Source organism: Pseudorca crassidens, chromosome X (assembly GCF_039906515.1).
Source record: "Pseudorca crassidens isolate mPseCra1 chromosome X, mPseCra1.hap1, whole genome shotgun sequence".
Classification (NCBI taxonomy): Eukaryota; Metazoa; Chordata; class Mammalia; order Artiodactyla; family Delphinidae; genus Pseudorca; species Pseudorca crassidens.
Genome location: NC_090317.1, coordinates 67,300,794 through 67,317,243, shown reverse-complemented (window position 1 = coordinate 67,317,243; position 16,450 = coordinate 67,300,794). Strand labels below are relative to the sequence as shown.

The 16,450-nt window shown below is 39.0% G+C and overlaps 1 protein-coding gene across 2 annotated transcripts in view; it reads left to right on the top strand.

Moving 5' to 3' along the window:
- Positions 1–4,964: 4,964 nt before the first annotated feature.
- ATP7A (ATPase copper transporting alpha) overlaps positions 4,965–16,450 on the top strand; it is a 142,677-nt gene continuing 131,191 nt past the window's right edge. Inside the window, exon 1 of one of the 2 annotated variants that reach the window (XM_067723590.1) lies at positions 4,965–5,188. The gene's annotated coding sequence lies outside the window, so the exon portion shown is untranslated. Of the gene's footprint in view, positions 5,189–5,246; positions 5,326–16,450 lie in introns of those variants that run through there. The other variant, XM_067723591.1, reaches the window with a different exon arrangement.

The following is a 16,450-nucleotide window of genomic DNA, read 5'->3' as shown; positions in this document are numbered from 1 at the left end:
CTCCGCGGCATGTGGGATCCTCCCGGACCGGGGCACGAACCCGTGTCCCCTGCATCGGCAGGTGGACTCTCAACCACTGCGCCACCAGGGAAGCCCGGTTTATTTTTTTTTTAATTATCCAGGTTCTATTTTTTTCTAAATAAATATTTATTTATTTATTTGGTTGCACCAGATCTTAGTTGTCTTAGTTGTGGCAGGCGGGCTCCTTAGTTGTGGCTCACAGGCTCCTTAGTTGAGGATCGCCAACTCCTTAGTTACGGCTTGCTTGCTCCTTAGTTGTGGCCAGTGGGCTCCTTAGTTGCAGCACACAGGCTCCTTAATTGTGGCATGCGAACTCTTAGTTGCAGCATGCATGTGGGATCTAGTTCCCTGACCAGGGACTGAACCCAGGCCCCCTGCATTGGAAGCTCAGTCTTGTCCACTCCACCACCAGGGAGGTCCCTGAAGTGTTTTCTTTTCTTTTTTTTTTTTTTTACATCTTTATTGGAGTATAATTGCTTTACATTGTTGTGTTAGTTTCTGCTGTACAGCAACGTGAATCAGTTATATGTATACATATATCCCCATAGCCCTTCCCTCTTGCATCTCCCTCCCACCCTCCCTATCCCACCGAGCTGATCTCCTGTGTGATGTGGCTGCTTCCCACTAGCTATCTATTTTACATTTGGTAGTGTATATCAATGCCACTCTCACCCTGAAGTGTTTTAAAGTCAGGGAAAGGCTCAGTGATTAAGAATGTAGAGGATGTTGCCACTCATAATGATAAACTTTACCTAAAAACTAGAGAGCCTAGTAGATTTGATATTCTTCTGATAAAGCTTTATTTCTGGTTTCTGCCTTTCAGTGAATTTCTTTGAAAGTTTAACACAGTGTTAATGTTGAAGTTAGAAAACAACTTGCTAATAATTGGAAGCCCACTTAAAACCCATCTTAATTTCATGTGATGTGAGTTAAGATTTTTAAATTTGGGGCTGAATTTATATCTTAATAGTTAAGGCTATGCACATTGATTGACAACTACAATTGAATGTCCAGGAAGGTAAGGAGTCCTGAAGTGAATTTTTATGTGGATGGGTGTAAAGCGGCAAAGAATAATTCTTTCTGAAATACTTAATTGTAGGCCTAAAATTTAAATCTATGGGCAGTGTTGCCTGTCAAGGCTTATTAGGGATTTCAAACAGGTAGGATGAAAATTATTAAACATATAAATATGCATACTGTGTGCCACTTTTCCAAGTCTTTTACAGTTTTACAATAATATTTGCACTTTGCTGACTGAGTTCTGCAACGTTATTTGACTTGATACTCTATGGTAACTGGGTTGAAATGGTTCCAGTTGAAAATATAAATAATCCTATGATTATTTTCCCCCTACATCTTACGACAGATATTTAATGAAAGGAAGTGTGAAAAGACCACATCTTCAAAATTAGTGAGATGGAGCCCCTCCCTCTTACTGTTAATGTTTACAGTTTTAAAAATTCTAGGATTTTGCTGCTTTTTAAAATGACAAATTGGAAAAGGAATAAAAAATACACTTTTTTCTGAAATGCTTTCTGTACTGCTTATTTATTGCATTGTATTGCTACATTTTAGGCATCTCAATTCTGTCTAAACTCAGGATGATAGATACTTTAATATTCTTTGCATCCTTGGAATCCTGTAAGTTTTTAAGATCATGGACAAATGAATAAATAAATGGGGAAGTGTTTGAGAGCTTTAAATGGCGATGTGAAGGTAGTGTGAGGTGAGATCCCTGCCCCAACTCAAATACACTCATACATAAAGATTATGAATTTAAAAACATGAATTAAAAAAAATTTGAGATCATTATTTTGGGGGGATAGCTTTCCATTTATTTGTATCTTCAATTTCTTTCATCAATGTCTTGTAGTTTTCAGTGTACAAGGTCTTTCACCTCCTTAGTTAAGTTTATTCCTAAGTGTTTTATTTTTAAAAAATTTATTTTTATATTTTATTTTTTCATACAGCAGGTTCTTATTAATTATCTATTTTATCCATATTAGTGTATATATGTCAATCCCAATCTCCCAATTCATCCCACCACCGCCCCCACCACCACTTTCCCCCCTTGGTGTCCATACGTTTGTTCTCTACATCTGTGTCTCTATTTCTGCCCTGCAAACCAGTTCATCTGTACAATTTTTCTAGGTCTAAGTGCTTTATTTTTTTATGCTATTGATTTTGTATCCTGCAACTGTACTGAATTAGGGTGCCAAAAATACACAATGGGGAATGGATAGTCTCTTTAACAAATGATGTTGGAAAACTAGGTAGCCACATACAAAAGAATGAAATTGGGCCTTTATCTTACAGCACACACAAAAATCAACTCAAAATGGATTAAAGACTTGAAACTATAAAACTCCTAGAAGAAAACATAGGGGAAAAACTTCATGACATTGGTCTTGACAATGATTTCATGGATATGACACCAAAAGCATAGGTAACAAAAGCAAAAATAAACAAGTGGGACTACATCAAACTAAAAGGTTTCCACACACCAAAGGAAACAACAGAGTGAAAAGGCAATCTAAGGAATAGGAGAAAATATTTGCAAACTATATATCTGATAAGGGGTTATGCTCCCAAAAATATAAAGAATTCCCACAACTCCACAGTAAAAGTAATAACTCAATTTAAAAATGGGCTAAGGGGGCTTCCCTGGTGGCACAGTGGTTAGGAATCCGCCTGCCAATGTAGGGGACACGGGTTCGAGCCCTTGTCCGGGGAGATCCCACATGCAGCGGAGCAACTAAGCCCATGTGCCACAACTATTGAGTCCGCATGCCTAGAGCCTGTGCTCCGCAACAAGAGAAGCCATCGCAATGAGAAGCCTGCGCACCTCAACAAAGAGTAGCCCCCGCTTGCCACATCTAGGGAAAGCCTGCGCACAGCAACAAAGACCCAATGCAGCCAAAAATAAATAAATTAAAAAAAATGGGCTAAGGACTTGATTAGACATTTCTTAAAGATACACAAATGGCAAACATATATATATATATATGGAATTTAAGAAAAAAATGTCATGAAGAACCTAGGGGTAAGACAGGAATAAAGACACAGACCTACTAGAGAATGGACTTGAGGATATGGGGAGGGGGAAGGGTAAGCTGTGACAAAGCGAGAGAGAGGCATGGACATATATACACTACCAAACGTAAGGTAGATAGCTAGTGGGAAGCAGCCGCATAGCACAGGGAGATCAGCTTGGTGCTTTGTGACCGCCTGGAGGGGTGGGATAGGGAGGGTGGGATAGGGAGGGTGGGAGGGAGGGAGATGCAAGAGGGAAGAGATATGGGAACATATGTATATGTATAGCTGATTCACTTTGTTATAAAGCAGAAACTAACACACCATTGTAAAGCAATTATACTCTAATAAAGATGTAAAAAAAAAGATAATCAGCCTCACTAATCATCAGGTAAATGCAAATCAAAACCACAATATCACCTCAAACATGTTAGAATGGTTATGAACAACAACAACAACAAAAAAGCAAGTGTTGGCAAAGATGTGGAGAAATTGGTACTCTTGTACACTGTTGGTGCAGCTGCTAAGGAAAACAGTATGGAAGTTCTTCAAGAAATTAAAAATAGAACTACCATATGATTCAGCAAACCCACTTCTGGGTACTTATCCAAAAGAACTGAAGAGACATTAGCACTCACATGATCACTGCAGCACTATTCATAACAGTAGGGATGTGGAAAGCCCCTAAATGTCCATCAGACAAATGGCTAACGAATACGCATATACATACAGTGCAATGTTATTCAGCCTTAAAAAAGAAGGAAATCCCGCAGTATGTGGCAACATAGATGAACTTTTAGAACATTATGCTAACTGAATAAGCTAGTCATAGAATGACATATACTGCATGGTTCCACTTAGATGAGGTATCTAAAATAGTCAAACTCATAGAAGCAGAGAATAGAATGGTGGTTGCCAGGGGCAGAGGGTAGGGGGAAATGGGGAATTGCTAACCAATGGGTATAAGGTTTCAGTTATGCAAGATGAATAAGTTCTAGACATCTGCTGTACAATCTGCCAGGGAATAAAGTAGCTTTTCCTTGAATGCTAACCATCATGTAAGTTCACTAGTTTCCTCAAAAGTAAATGGTGTGCTCTGCTTCCGTTTCTGGTTTTGCTCCAGTGTTTGGGTTTTCTCCGTGGCCGCCTAAGACGAACCAATTCTTCTGGAAAGCAAAACCCAAGGCTCCGCCGCCCAGCTTGACTGACTGCATTGGCACGGTGGACAGCAGGGCAGAATCCACTGACAAGATTTGTCGGCTGGAGGCTGAGTTGGGACAGACCCCTCAGTGTCCCCCGCATCTGTTTTGCAGAAAAGCTTTAGCCTTTTGGGCCTTCCAAGTTTACCTAAGTGGTATTCTCACTCAGAATCTAATGTCACTCCTCCAAGCCTCAGCCACCGATTTTTTTTTAAACTTTTGATGCACATCTGTTCACCTTTCTGTTGGAGAAACACGGAAGTGAAGCAAAGCGAATTCCATTTTGCGCGAATGAGCGCGGTTTCCCACGACCTCACCGGAGAGCGCGCAGAGATCATTTTTCAATTGAGGGATATGGGTAAATTCATCTGGAGTCAGGCTACACAGTCTAACAGGAGCACGTTAATGTCATGCTATGAGAGGCTGAACTATCCAGAAGAAGATTATAAGTAAGTCTAAGGTCCTTCTTGGCTTCAGGTTAGGAAACTGCAGGTTTTGGTGGTGGTGGGGGGTTGTTTTGTTTTTGGTGAGCTGGGAAGAGGACTCTCTACAGAGCCAAAAAGGAAGATTTTCGCTGGCGGCTGTGTGTCAGGCCAGGCGCTGCAGGGAGAGGGAGAAGCTTGACTCTAGTCTGGGCGTTTCCCCTTTCACGTGACACGTCCCCCACCGCCTCGCCGGCTGCTTCCGGCCGGGGCATCACCCGGAAGTGGGGGGGGGAAGGTGGGGTAAAAGCGGCGGCCGGGCGGCTCCGGGAAGAAGCGGAGGGAGGAGTTGGCGACGCCGCGGCCGTCGCGGTTGCCGCCACCGTCGCCGCCATCGCCGCCGCGGCTACTGTGACTTCTCCTGGTGTGTGAGATCGGAGCCTACGCGCCTGGATTTGTCGCCGCCACCGGCTGCGTAGATCCGGAGGTTTAACCACAGGACAGAAAAAACAGGTAAGTCCTATGTCGGCTTCCCGTCGTCCCCTTCTACAGAAGGGGTGTTCTGTACTGTCAGTCTGTACTACCGAGTGTGGCGAGAAGGTGATTTTAATCTGGGGGAGTTTCCAAACTCTTACTGCTTCACAACTCAGGTATGCATTACACTCTTGTTTTACCTCCCCTAACAGGGGATAGAGGAGGGAAGATTGGGTCCTGACCCCTGTCGCTTTCTTGTCCCCTCCTGAGGAAGTGTCCTGATCATCCATAGCCCATGTTACCTAATTAATTGAAGGTACAAGAAGGTCTGTGCCCGATTTTGGAGGTCACATGGACTGATCACCATTATTAATGAAATAATGTAAAGAAATTAGATATTTTGCTTCTTGTCTCGCTCTGGGAGCATGAAGTAAACTGAGAGAGCACTCTTGTTTCCATTTCATTTTGTTTATTCTGACCCTTCCCAGTAAAGTTACTCTCCATCCTTGTTGCACCCTGTGGCATCTTTTTCTTTGACACTTTTTCTTGTAGACGTTGAAGTTATTTATCCTAAGCACTGGCAACTCTTTCATCGTTTCGCAGGTTAATATTATTCAGCATCTGGTTTTTGTTTTAATTACACCCTCTTCATCTACAGTGGTATGACTTTGTATTGAGACTTAAGATGTGCAGAACAATGAATTAGGTGATATTGAGGTGTGGGGGGCGGTAGGGGGGTATACACAAGAAATAAGATGAAGTCCCTAGCCTCAAGAGAGTTTGCATTCAAGTTGAGTTCAGTTATGAAGACAATGGATTCTAGCAGCCCCACTTACTGAATAACTACATTGCTTATCTCATCCTTTTTCAAGGATATTTTGAACTGAAATTTTATTTTTTAATCTTTCAAACTTTCTTGTTTCTACAGTCATGACATGAGAGGGTTTTTTTTCCTATTTGTACTGAAGGGTCTCACAATGTAGTAGGAAAGACAGATACACCCTTTTAATCTCAGTAATGTATATTAGAAACAGAAAGTGTTATGAGAGTGTAGGGAAGGGAGCTTTTGAGCTGGGCCTTGAAAAATGGATAGGATTTAGCTTTGCAGGAATGGAGGTAGGGGACGACAGCCCAGGTACATGAAATAATGTGAGCAAAGGCTTGGGGGGCAGGAAAGATGCCTCCAGCAATACATTGTACATCAACATCTTTAACACAGCCACATCTTCCAAAATGTCACTGTTTAAAAGAAAAAAATATAGAATTCAAAACTGGTAAGCTTACAACCATATCCGACTACCCTCCAGCCAATAAAAAAGCTTATATATAGGAAGAAAACCCATGAAGTGACAAAAGCAGTGTTAATGTGTGAGATTTAATTCTGATGTAAACTCAAATGTAAAAGAGAAAAAGTAAAGCTTGCTATATTTTAATTCTGACTGAGTGTCGTGTCTTAAATATAATTTGGAATCTTTTTTTAAAAATTGCTGGGAATGAATAACAACACTGTGTGAAGTCAGAAGGCGTTCCAGTTTTTCCCCAAGGAATTTCTGTATTTCCTTGTCTCCTACAAAATGACTTCTCTACTGGCCTTCTTAACCTGATAGAAACTATTTTTTTACAGTCATAGTCTTAGATCTTGATTCTTGACCTTTAGGTAGCGTTAGATTAAACACTAATTCCTCCGAAGGATAGGTTAACACCCCTGGTCTCTAATGCAGAAGGTTGTTTTTCTTTGAAAAATGCATGCAGAAGTGGTAAAATTTGTTTGAAAGTGAGAGTGAGAGAGCAAGCAAAAATAACCCTAACATACCGCAACCTTTACTTCTGGGAGGGATCTAAGGCAACACATTCCTTTCTATAAATTCCTCATTATAACTGCTTTTTATCTACATGTTTAAAAATGCTTGGCAAACTTTAATCAAGACTTTTGACATCCCAATGAGTGAAAATAATTTTCTTTGGCCAGTTGGGAAAGTAAATTGTGAGGAGAGGTTTGTCTGACATGATACAGGCACTGGCATAAATGAGAATAATATTTGGGAGTTTTGTCTTAAAATTCCTTCTACTTATCTTTGTTAAAGGGAAGTTCAGCTTTTAAAGGTTTTACAGTTTTGTTTTTAAACAGAACTCTTTCTTAGGACATAAATCACAGTGAGGGTGGGGGGTGGGAGAGGCAGGCAACAGTTGGCCTATTTCAGTTCAGTCTATTGTCCCAGCAACCATGTGTTTCATTTATAAATCACAGTGTTCAGGTTGATTTCACGTGATATAACTTGCTTACTTACTTGCTGAGATAGTATGGCAGAAATAGTGTCACAATACTTTTAGAATGTGTTCCATTAAAGTGAAAGGGTAGGATGTTTCTGGTTTCATAAATATGTTTCTAGTTTCTCCAGCACTATTAGAAAATGGATTTCCTGGGACTTCCCTGATGGTGCAGTGGTTAAGAATCTGCCTGCCAATGCAGGGGACACAGGTTCGAGCCCTGGTCCAGGAAGATCCCACATGCCAAGGAGCAACTAAGCCTGTGAGCCACAACTACAGAGCCTGTGCTCTACAGCCCGTGAGCCACAACTACTGAGCCTGTGTGCCACAACTACTGAAGCCCGTGCACCTAAAGCCTGTGTTCTGCAACAAGAGAAGCCACTGCAATGAGAAGCCGGTGCACCACAATGAAGAGTAGCCCCTGCTCGCTGCAACTAGAGAAAGCAGGCGTGCAGCAACGAAGACCGAACGCAACCAAAAATAAATTAAAAAAGAAAAAAGAAAATTGATTTCCTCATCTTTGTGGGCTCATATTTGTGTGGGATATTGGTAGATTGCATCAGTTTTCACAGATATTTCTGTCCTTGAAGGAAATGAGGATAAAATGAGCCAATTAGCTGTGCTTTGGCCTGTGTTTTCCATTTATATTTATAATTATACAGGTATGGCTGAAGGATTAAATTTTTTTTACCTGTTTTTGCTTTATAATTCTCTAGTGTAGAAGTCCACTTTTCCAGACCTATAATCAGGAGAACGTTTAACAATTTACTAATTGGAATAAATGGGTTATTCCACATCTTAGGGAAATTGTTTTAGGCTGACCATTTACCTTAGTTGATTTTGTTTGTAAAAAAGTTCAAGTGTTTTGTTTTATGCTCTAGTAATTGCTCCTGATCTGCTTGTGCATTTGATGTCACAACCAAAGCAGATAGGGAGCAAATAATACTGGAATTACTTCCTTCCCCTACTCCTACCTGAGTTTGCAGAACACTGTATATTTCTTATAATTTTGGAGAAATGGTTTCTGATCTCTTGAACGTTCACCTGAAGCATGCTGCCCACCACTCAGGAGAGGAGGGCATTAAAAGGGCTTCTGTTAAGACCTGAAACAGTGTCAACAGAGGTTGAAGAACAGAGAGGAAGAATTCCACAGCAGAGAGCCTGCTAAACAAAATTCTCAGGACTACTTAGGATAAATTTGTAGCTGATCTCTGGGGTCATGAGGATACTTAAGAGTTGATCCTTGGACTTCCCTGGTGGCACAGTGGTTAAGAATCCACCTGCCAATGCAGGGGACATGGGTTCGATCCCTGGTCGGGGAATATCCCACATGCCGCAGAGCAACTGAGCTGGTGTGCCACAACTACTGAGCCTGTGCTCTAGAGCCCGTGAACCACAACTGCGGAGCCCCCACGCCACAACTACTGAAGCCCGTGTGCCCTAGAGCCCACGTGCCGCAACTACTGAGCCCACGGGCTGCAACTACTGAAGTGCGCGCACTTAGAGCCCGTGTTCCGCAACAAGAGAATCCACTGCAGTGAGAAGCCCCTGCACTGCAACGAAGAGTAGCCCCCGCTTGCCACAACTAGAGAAAGCCTGCACGCAGCAACGAAGACCCAGCACAACCAAAAAATAAATTAAAAAAAAAAGAGTTGATCCTTGAGCTAACAAAAGCTTAGAGAGCTTAGTTGTTACAGAGTTCCACGCGTAATTTCTTTTTTTTTGTTTCTATGCGTAGTTTCCTTTGTTGATCCTTGCACTGAAAATGGTAGTGGAAAAAGGTGTCTAATTTTTTCGTGATGATAAAGTTTTTTGCGCTAAGAATTCTAATTGAATTATTAAATTAATCATTAATCTAATAGTATTAAATTAAAATACAAAGTAATATTGTATTGATTATTGGTAAATATATTAATAATATCAAAACATTAATATTAAATTATTATTAATTTCAATTAATTGAATTTTATATTAATTATAATTATGCTTAATATAATTATAACTATATATAAATATAATATATATAATAAATTTAATATATAAATATATATTTAATATATAATTATAATTTTATTATAATTAATAAAATTAGCTAATTTCATTTTGGCCAATAAATGCTTTCTCTTATTTTACTATACCATTTCACTGTTAGTTCTAAATATCACTTTTTAGTTCAAATTTATAGCCACAGTATCTTGGTATTAAGTACTAATCACAAATGTAAGTACTTTTTTATGTATTAACAATCAGATTGGTGTCATATGTCATTAAGTATTGTGCATCAAAAGCGAAGTATTTTGTCTTACTTATCTGTTTCTAGCTAGGTGTAACAGGATTAATTTTAGTCATAAAAACCTTCCTAGCCTTCAGAGAGTTTTAAAGCCTTAAATTCATCATATAATGATGGGTAAAGGAATAAATTAATATGTGACCTTGAGTGTCAGGGTATGATTCAGATTGCCTAATGAGGATGTGGAGAAAAGGGAACCCTCATACACTGTTGGTGGGAATGTAAATTTGTGCAGCCACTGTGGAGAACAGTATGGAGGTTTCTCAAAAATCTAAAAATAGAACTACCATATGACCCAGAAGTTCTACTCCTGGGTATATACCTGAAAAAAACCAAAAGATACATGTACTGCAATGTTCATAACAGCGTTATTTACAATTGCTGAGATATTGAAGCAACCTAAGTGTCCATCAACAGATGACTGTTTAAAGCAGCTGTCTGTATGTATCTATATTTCTATAGATACATACAGAGAGCTGCTTTATCTAGATATAGATATATACACACACACTCATACACACACACACACACACACACACACACACACACGTACAATGGAATATTACTCAGCCATAAAAAAGAATGAAAATTTTGCCATTCACAACAACATGGATGGACTTGGAGGGTATTACGCTAAGTGAAATAAGTCAGACAGAGAAAGACAAATACTGTATGATATCACTTATATGTGGAATCTAAAAAATTCAACAAACTAATGAATATAACAAAACAGAAAAAGACTCACAGACATAGAGAACAAACTAGTGGTTACCAGTGAGAAGAGAGAAGAGGGGAGGGGCAAGATAGGGGTATGAGATTAAGAGCTACAAACTACTATGTATGAAATAAATAAGCTACAAGGATATTTTGTACAACTCAAGGAATATAGCCAATATTTCATAATAACTATAAGGGAATATGACCTTTAAAAATTGTAACACCTGAAACCTATATAATATTGTAAATCAACTATACCTCAGTAAAAAAAAAGATTGCTTAAGAGTTTGTCTGCTGTGTTTATTATAAAACTAACCCGTTAATTCCTGTTTCTTAACTTTAGGGCAAATGGTAAGTCATGGGATTTTGAATCTTACATTTTTTGGAGGGGGGTGCACATAAGTAAAGGAGACCGGAACTGTTCCTTTGTCTGGTATGAAAAAAAATAAATCTGGTACTTTGTCTATTGTTTGCAGTTTGGTAAGTGTTGACATATTCTTTCATAGGGCCAAATTTTATTCCTAGACCTAGCAAGTGGCTAAACTGAGATTTAAAGCCAGTCAGTCTGGCTTTAGAACCTATGCTCTTATCTAACATAAAGGAACTGTATTTTTTAAAAAAATACATAGGGCTTCCCTGGTGGCACAGTGATTGAGAGTCTGCCTGCTGATGCAGGGGACACGGGTTTGTGCCCTGGTACGGGAAGATCCCACATGCCGCAGAGCGGCTGGGCCCGTGAGCCATGGCCGCTGAGGCTGTGCGTCTGGAGCCTGTGCTCCACAATGGGAGAGGCCACAACAGTGAGAGGCCCGCGTACCGCAAAAAAAAAAAACAAAAAAACCAGACATTTGAGCAAAATTAGGTCTATTGGAATTAAGTTCCTTGTTTGTCCTAAAGAGGGAAACACTCATTTATCTTATTTGAAAGTATGAATGAGCAAATAGATTTGATGATTAAAAATTAAAGTATCATTACCTCAAAATTTCCTTGGTACTTACAAACGAAGTTCAAAAGTAAAGACCATAGTTTTGTTTTTAGCTAATTACGTTTTTTAAGGATAAGCTAAATGACCTAATACTTAAAATGGTGTTAGTCTTATTTGTATTCTCAGAGTCCCAGGAAAAGAAATGGACTATGCGTTTTTTTCATCTTTACAATAAACACATCTTTGCACTTGGCCAGACTTTGATATTTACAACATGCTTAGAACTTAAACTGTACTAAGAGAACATATAATAAAAGTTAATAAGCAAGCATAAATTGGGACATTGCTGGTTACATTTTCTGGATTATTGGATATTGTTCTCTTGATATTTTCAAGGCATAACGTCACCATTTTATTGTGATCTACTGTTTTGGGGAGGCAGTATAATATAGGGTTAAGAGTGGGCCCTCAGGCCCACACTGCCTGGGTTAGAACCCCAGCTCCTCTGTTTACTGCTTATATGACCCTTAGCTTGTCTCTTTCCTTTTGTGCCTCAGTTCCTTCAGATTTCCAAAATGACAGCAATAACGGTGGGATTTCAATGAATTAATACATATAGAGCCCTGAGAGCAGTGTGTACTATATAGTGATTCACAATTTTTAAAGGTTATACTCCATTTATGGTTATTATAAAATATTGGCTATATTCCTTGAGTTGTACAATATATCCTTGTAGCTTATTTATTTCATACATAGTAGTTTGTAGCTCTTAATCCCCTACCTCTGTGTTGTCCCTCCCCCCTTCCCTCTCCCCACTGGTAACCACTAGTTTGTTCTCTATATCTGTGGGTCTCCTTCTGTTTTGTTATATTCACTAGTTTGTTGTATTTTTTAGATTCCACATATAAGTGATATAATACAGTATTTGTCTTTCTTTGTCTGACTATTTCACCAAGCATAATACCCTCCAAGTCCATCCATGTTGTTGCAAATGACAAAATTTCATTCTTTTGTATGGCTGAGTAATGTTCCATTTTGTATGTGTGTGTGTGTGTGTGTGTGTGTGTGTGTGTGTGTACACCACATCTTTATCCATTCCTCTGTTTATGGACACTTAGGTTGCTTTCATATCTTGGCAATTGTAAAATAATGGTGCTGTGAACTTTGGGGTGCATATAACTTTTCGAATGTGTTTTTGTTCTTAGTAGATATATACCCAGTAATGGAAGTGCTGGGTCATATGGTAGTTCTATTTTTAGTTTTTTGAGCCACCTCGATAATGTTTTCCACAGTGTATTCAGCTTTTTAAAATTGCGGCATATATATTGGTGATTAAAAGCACAGACTCTAGACTATGCTTGGCTTCGAATTTTGATTGTGTCCCTTAATAGCTGTGTGACCCTGGGAACATTTCTTTCCCTCTCTGTGTCTCAATTTCATTATCTGTAAAATGGAGGTAATAATAGTACATATCCTGTTGGGTTGTGAAGATTAAAATAGTAAAAAGTATTAGGTATTATTATATATTAATATTTACTGACATAGAAAAATGTTCATTATAGTGTTGTTGATCAATAATCAATAAACATTCTATAATAGGAATAGAGTTTTATTTGATCCAAACTGAGGGCTATAGCCCAGAGACAGCCTCTCAGATAACTCTGAGGAACTGCTCCAGAGAAGCATCATTTTCAGCATGGTTTTATATCTTGTCAGAATAAAGAACATCAAACAAATCAGGGATACATTCCTTCAAGGTTTCAAAAAAAAAAAAAAAAAAAAAAAACCAAAACACCAGAACAGATCAGCATGTACACAACTAATCAGTATGGCATTGGCACCTGAAAAGGAGGCTTATCATTGAATGAGTACCAGCATTGCTGTCCAGGAAGGGAGGCATTTAATCTTTATTTTTAACATGGACATTCTTTACTTCCGGTCAGTGTGCTCTTTTCTTTAATAATCAAAGCAGATGTACAATGTATGTTTGATAGGCCACAAACAGGCTGTTTTAGTTAGCATAAGATTCGAGTTAAATCATATATAAGTCAGAATGACTTCCCCATACCTTGATATGTGGACATTTCTTTCATCAGTGTTGAATGAAAAGGAGCATGTTATAAAATAGAATAGCATATCATTTTTATTTAAAACGTGTGCTTATACATACATACACATAACCTCATAAACTTACACGTACACACATGTATACATCCCTACCTCAGAATTTTAACATTTGTTGTTTCTTGTTGGTGGACTGATTTATTGTTTATTTTTATATTTGCTTGTCTATATTTTCTCTTTTTTATCCAGTTGATATTTATTTCTTATTTTTTTTTAAAAATATTTATTTATTTTGGCTGTGCCTGGTCTTAGTTGTGACACATGGACTCTTAGTTGTGGCATGCATACTTCTTAGTTGAAGCATGCGGACTCTTAGTTGTGGCATGTGAACTCTTAGTTGTGGCATGCATGCGAGATCTAGTTCCCTGACCAGGGATCGAACCGAGGCTCCCTGCATTGTGAATGTGGAGTCTTACCCACTAGACCACCAGGGAAGTCCCTTTTATTTTAAAGGAAGGAAAAAGACACAATTAAAGCATCTCTTCTGTGAAGTCTTCACTGAACTCCCTTCCTTCATCTCTGAGCCCCTTGAAAGCAGAGCCCATGTCATATTCATTCACCTTTGTATCCCCAGCTGGGCCTAGCGCAGAACCTAAAAAGATACTGGGCACTTAGCAATGTTTGTAAGGTTAAGAGGAGATGGAATTATGTGACAAGAACTTTACATATGTTATCTGATATACTCCTTTTAACAGTCCCATGAGTAAGAGTTATCTGTATTGTTCTGATGAGGAAACTGAGCGTCAGAGAGATCAAACAATTTGCTGGAGGTCACAGAGCTAATAAATAACAGAATTTGGATTCAAGTCCAAGTCTGTCTGATGCCAAAGATGTATGTCCAGTTAAAGAATTGCCTAATGAATATACCTGTTGTCTTCAAAAAATCTATTCACATATATATATAAATTTTTTTGGCTGCATCAGGTCTTAGTTGCAGCATGCGGGCTCTTTGTTGTGGTGCACAGGCTTCTCTCTAGTTGTGGTGCATGGGTTCCAGAACACGTGGACTCTGTTGTTGTGGCACATGGGCTCTCTAGTTGTGGCACGCGGGCTCAGTAGTTGCGGTGCGTGGGCTTAGCTGCCCCACGGCATGTGGCATCTTAGTTCCCCGACCAGGGATTGAACCTGCATCCCCTGCATTGGAAGGCTGATTCTTAACCACTGGACCACCAGGGGAGTCCCTCCAATGAAATAATTTTTGAAAGATTTCTTTGTAAACAGAAATGAGCTATATGAATGTAAAGTTATGTTATTCTTATTTCCTGCTATAATCCTACCTGTACCCTCGATTCTGACTTGGCAAACCTGCTTTCCTGCTCCCATGTAAGACTTTTTCCTCTCTATTCAACTGGTGCTTTAGTTCTCCATATATGTCTTTTTATATTGCCCAAGTTCTACCCACTTTTTAGGAACTTGGCTTATAATTATGATATGAAGCTTTTCAGATTAATCCAGCCGTTTCCATCAAACTCAGTATTGGATGTGCATGTTGAAGAGACTGATTTGCGAGTATCTAGCCAGGTATTTGTTTCGCACCAAAGTATGGCAGTATCATCTTTGAACATAGATACTTATACTTTTCCTAATTTGATCTGTTCACTTTTCTCTGTGCTGTGTTCAACTTTAATGTCCCACATTCATAGCCATACCTTTTTCAAAAGGAGGTGTTGTCAGAATTAGTTTTTAGCTGAAAGATGTTAGTAAGTTCAGTCTGTGTCTTATGTATATGCATGTGTGTGTTTGTCCACATGAACCCTTGATCAGAAGTAGAAAAAAAGGGCAGGTAAGGCAAGAGAAGGAGTGCTATAATAATTTATTTCAAAGACCCAACAGCATACACTAAACCAAAATTTAGGATTTAGTTATAGCTTGACTCCCCATGGCTTTTTAAGAATTAAGAAGGTGAACCCCCTTTAAATTATTAACTAACTAAAGGGAAGCATCCACTTTGTGAAAACTGCATGTTTTAAATGGGGAAAAAATAGCTCTTTGTAGTAAAGAATATTTTTTTAGTCTACGAGAACCAACTTTCTAAAGATTTCAGCCTATTTTATTTTATTTTTTGAACATAAATCGCTCAATTAATTATTATTATTTAAAAATTTTTTATTTTATATTGGAGTAGAGTTGATTAAAAATGTTGTGTTAGGGTTTCCCTGGTGGCGCAGTGGTTGAGAGTCCGCCTGCCGATGCAGGCGACGAGGGTTTGTGCCCGGGTCCGGGAAGATCCCACATGCTGCAGAGCAGCTGGGCCCGTGAGCCATGGCCGCTGAGCCTGCGCGTCTGGAGCCTTGCTCCGCAACAGGAGAGGCCGCAACACTGAGAGGCCCGCGTACCGCAAAAAAAAAAAAAAAAAAAAAAAAATGTTGTGTTAGTTTCAGGTGTACAACAAAGTGATTCAGTTTTACATATACATGTATCTATTCTTTTTCAAATTCTTTTCCTATTTAGGTTATTACATAGTATTAAGCAGAGTTCCCTGTGCTGTACAGTAGGTCCTTGTTGGTTATCTATTTTTAATATAGCAGTGTGTACATGTCAGTCCCAAACTCCCAATCTATCCCATCCTTCAACCCTTCCCCCCTGGTAGCCATAAGTTCATTCTCTAAGTCTGTTTCTGTTTTATAAATAAGTTCATTTGTATCATTTCTTTTTAGATTCTGCATATAAGTGATATACAATATTTCTCTTTCTCTGTCTGACTTCACTCAGTATGACAATCTCTAGGTCCATCCATGTTGCTGCAAATGGCATTATTTCATTCTTATTATGTGTACCACATCTTCTTTATCCATTGCTCTGTCGATGGACATTTAGGTTGTTTCCATGTCTAGGCTATTGTAAACAGCACTGCAAAGAACATTGGAGTGCATGTATCCTTTTGAACCATGTTTTTCTTCAGATATATGCCCAGGAGTGGGATTGCAGGATCATATGGTAGCTCTATTTTTAGTTTTTTAAGGAACCTCCATACTGT